Source organism: Bison bison, unplaced genomic scaffold (genome assembly GCF_000754665.1).
Source record: "Bison bison bison isolate TAMUID 2011002044 unplaced genomic scaffold, Bison_UMD1.0 scf7180017860687, whole genome shotgun sequence".
Taxonomy (NCBI): Eukaryota; Metazoa; Chordata; class Mammalia; order Artiodactyla; family Bovidae; genus Bison; species Bison bison.
The window spans coordinates 9,102-13,492 of record NW_011491259.1 but is presented as its reverse complement, the minus strand read 5'-3'; the positions used below and the strand labels follow the sequence as shown (position 1 = coordinate 13,492).

Sequence of the window (4,391 nt, the reverse complement as noted above, 5' to 3'; positions counted from 1 at the left end):
ATGCTGCAGTCCATGGGCATGAATTAGCAACTCAACAATAACAACAGATATTCTTCAGGATCCCTTTAAGCTTCATACTCTGACCTTGTGGAAGCAAACAGCTCATAGAGGAGGAAACAATATGATTAAGAAGAGGACTCTGAGTTGCTCCCAGTAGCTGTTCTTCATAAGATAGGAGATAACACAAAATTGACTATGCATATTTGACTTCCTAGGAAAGTTGAAAGTTAATATCAGAGCAGTAGAGCACAGCAATTGAAACCTGAATTTAAACCCCAAATCATCTACCAGCTCTTTCTGTGCCAGTATTCAGCAAGTCTCTGCATATCTCTGCAATGTTTCTATATAGTCAAAGTCCTCTGGATATGTCAGTCATAGACTGAGGACAAGAGGGAAGGCAATTGACAATCACAAGTGAAAGCCTGTTTTTCCAAGAAGGCAGACCTTGCCAGCTGGCCCTTGAACTTAAAGGTCTGATTCCTGCATGAGGAATCCTATGTTATATCTACCCATTTCTTCTTTGAGACAATACCTACATTATCTCACGCACAACATCATAGACACTGTTACCAACTCCAGGTTATTTTCAGAGCCATCACCATTCACCCAGGTCCTCAGACTGGGAAGATAGGAGTCGCCCTTGATTCCCCTCTTCCCCCACTTTCCACACCCAGCCCATCAGCATGTTCTCTTGGCTCCAAATCTGTTCACCTGTCTCTGTTTGAAGATCATCATTCCAGTCCAGATTCCATCACCACCCCTGCCTCAGCAGTCTCCAAACAGGTGTCTCCACTTCTACTTTGTCCCTTTCAGTCTATTCTGTGATGTGGGCTAACCTTGAAAGAAATTCAGTTGAGGAGAAGAGGGAACTTGCAGAAACCCCTCCTGTGATGTCCACAAAATCTGTAGTTAACCCCCATCTCCCACACACTTTCTGGTGAAGTTTTTGCTGATCCCTGAATCCATAAGGCAGAGTTTCCTTCATTTGAGAACCAAAATCCTGGGATGAAAGAAGTAAATTTCCCAACACTGAGAATACTAGATATGGGATGGTCAAGATTATCTAAGAGCTTCCCAGATGGCACTAGTGGTAAAGAACCCACCTGCCAATACAGGAGACATGGAAGATGCTGGTTTGGTCCCAGGGTCGGGAAGATCCCTTGGAGGAGGGCATGGTTACCCACTCCAGTATTCTTGCCTGGAGAATCCCATCAACAGAGGAGGCTAGTGGGCTATGGTCCATAGGGTTGCAATGAGTCAGCCATGACTGAAATGATAGCATGCATGCATGCAAGATTATGTAAATAAAATGGGGGTGGGGGTTCATACTACTATTTAATTATCATCACAAGATCCTGAGGGCATTGGTTGGCCTTAGAGAGAGGGTATAGGAAAATCATGGCTGGGAAGTAAAAAGGCACCAAGGCCAGTGCCAACACTGCAGCCATTGGCCAACGCTGATAACGAATGGATGGCAACCTCTGAAGATGGCAACCATAGTCATGAAGGAGTCCATCTCTGCACTCATGCCTCTTGGGAAGGTGGATTCTCAGCTCCTTTCATCAGGATACTGAGTCTGTTTCTCCAACCCTTCAGTCTGACTGGGCCATGTGACTTGCCTTGGATCATAGGATCATGAAAACATGGTTAAGCAGAGAATCCAAAAGCGCTGACACATTGTTCTTTGCCTTCTCTTTCTGATTTTTGGAACCCTACACCTGCCCTGGACTAGCCTACTTGATGAGGGGTACAAGGCCCTGTTACCCTGTCTGCCTGGCTGACCCAGAGCTTGCTGACCACCAGACATGTCTGTGAGACTATCCAAGATTATTGTGTTGCATCCTGAACCACCAGCTGAGCACCCACACATGAGTCAGTCTGGCTGAGATTAGCCAGGTTGGTCCAGACCCAAGCATGGCCCAAGTGAGTGACCCTCAAAATTAAGAATCAACTAAATTGTTGCTGTTTTAGGATCCTAAATTGCAGGATCATTTGCAAAAGTTCAAATGATAGAATCTATTCCTAGGATAAAGGGGTAGAGGGAGGGTTATATGAGAAACGGAGTGATCAGTCTGTTGAGTGTGTTGCTTAGAGTGAGCCCACTGGGAGCAGGGAAATTATGGGCCTGAATGAGGCATTGATCACCCCCATGTTCCTCTTTCCCAGTCCTCTAGGGCTGAAGAGAAGGGCAGAGAAACCACCTGAGAGGCCACAACCCCTTATCCAGTGTGCCCACATGGTAGGAAGTAGCAAAGAAGAAACCTCATCAAGCACGGGAGCAGTCAGGGTATTGGAACCCTCCTCCTGCTCGCTGTTAAGCTACATCACAAGGAGGATGCAGAGAGGGTGGAAAGAATGAGAGAGCAGAGCAAATGAAGGGAAACAGAAATGTGGTTGAAGACGTTTTGCTCTTGTACAGGTTGGCTGGATGACAGGGCAGAAGAGTCCCAGTTCTCCCACCAAGCTTGGCTGCCCTCCCCAAGCAGCCTCTCACCATGGCTGGTCCTGGGTTCGCTGAGGTACTGGGCGGCCATTGTGGTTTGGATTCCTGGGAATAGAGACAGAACTGTTTTGTCAGGGAAATGCAGAACAAACCAGAAACATCGACCTCTTGTAAACAACACTTTGTCTTTTTTCATAAACTTGCTACTTGATCTCTTGTCTATTTCTCAATACTTATTTCTGCTTTCAGTCTCATTTTCAGATTGTCATTTTTCTTTACACAGATGTAAGTGCTTCAAGTGCTTCCTTGGCACTGGTTCTGGGTCCCCTTTCCTCCTCTATTTAGTGAATTATTGCTCTTATTGCCATTTATATGTAGTCTGCAGCCTAGACCCTTCCCAGAGTTCCAACCTCTTCTATCCCACTCAAATTCTCCATTTGGCAATTTTGTGGGCATCTGAAACTGATTTGGACAAAATGAAACCATGACCTCCATCCCCAGCCTGGTTTGCATTTCAGTAAATGGCATCATGAAACAGCTCATGCAGAATCTTGGGGTCATCTCTAAAACACTTCTTTCCTCACTTACTCACAGTCCATCATCAAATCCTATAGATTTTTCCCCCAATGAAAAATTATCCTTTTCTCCCCATCTCCATGTGAATCCAATGCTATCATTTGATTGCAATGTAGTAGCCTCCCAGATGATACTGTATCTTCAATCCCTCCTCTACTTAATAGTCAGATGCCTTTATAAAATTTATAATCAAAGGATAATTGCTTTACAGTATGTGTTGGTTTCTACCAAACATCAACATGAATCAGTCATTGGTTTACTCATGTTCGCTCCCACATGAACATCCCTCCCACCTCCTTCTGCATCCCGCCCCTCTAGGTTGTTACTGAGCCTGGTTTGAGGTCCCTGAGTCACACAGCAAATTCCCATTGGCTACCTATTTTACATATGGTAACATATATTTCCATGTTACTCTCTCTATACATAATCAGATGCCTTTTTGATATTTGGCTTTTTTCTCATTTAGATTTTCTAATGAACTGCTTTTGTTTTTTATTTTTAAAATAGTTGAAAGCCCTAGGAATGGTCCTGAAGGCCTTTTACGATCAATTTCTCTCTCTCTCTCTCAAAAAGTTTTCATCATACTGGCCTCATCAGTGTCCCCTGAATCCTCTAAGCTCCCTCTAGTTCCTAGATCTTTGAGGAGCACTTCCCGGCCCTGGAGCACTCCCACCCCCACCCAATGGCCAACTGGTTTCTGCTCAGCCCTGAGGCCTCAGTGTTTTGTTATTTCTCCAGAGGGGGCCTCTCCACCCACATCATCAACCAACAAGACAGGTTTGGTGTGGAGTTTGTTCTAACCACACCCAAGAGTTTCTATAGAATACATACCAAGATAGGAAGTTGTTTGATTTTTTTTTTTACTATCTCCTTGTAGACTGCTAGCTTTGTGATGGTGAACCCTCTGTGTCTTGCATATGTCCTTATTCCCTAGGAAAAAAAGCACAGTATTTGACAAAGCATGGATGTCAAAAAATATTTGTTCAATAAATGAATTGACTAAAAACATCACACTGTTTCTTGCCTCCTCTGTGATTAAGCTTTATGTCTAGTTTGCATCTGGCTTGAAAAAAAACTTATCTTTTCCTTATTAACAACACATTGCTCTTGAAACATGGCATTACATTTTAGATGTTTTCTTCCATCGCTACCTACTAAGGTTGGGCAATGGAGAAAGCCATTTGAAGAATTATTAGCAGAGCAGATTTTAACTAGAACAGGCTGGAAATGCTATTTGGTAAAGACAGAGTCATCTGATAGGAATGCATCAAATACAAATGTGAAACACTTTCTTTTGAAAGTCGATTAGGAATAAGAGTAGGAAACAGCTTCTTATAAACTGGGAGGTGAAATCACAGAATTTTAAAGAATA

The 4,391-nt window shown here is 43.5% G+C and overlaps 1 long non-coding RNA gene across 2 annotated transcripts; it reads right to left on the bottom strand.

Moving 5' to 3' along the window:
* Window positions 1–8: 8 nt before the first annotated feature.
* On the bottom strand, window positions 9–4,373 carry LOC104982826. Of its 2 annotated transcripts, XR_824560.1 has the most exons (3): window positions 3,851–4,373; window positions 2,495–2,548; window positions 9–836 (listed from the first exon to the last, which is right to left on the bottom strand). It is a non-coding gene; the product is annotated as an uncharacterized LOC104982826 (long non-coding RNA). The 2 variants fall into 2 exon arrangements; XR_824559.1 differs by lacking the exon at window positions 9–836 and having other exon boundaries at window positions 2,059–2,548; window positions 3,851–4,368.
* Window positions 4,374–4,391: the final 18 nt, after the last annotated feature.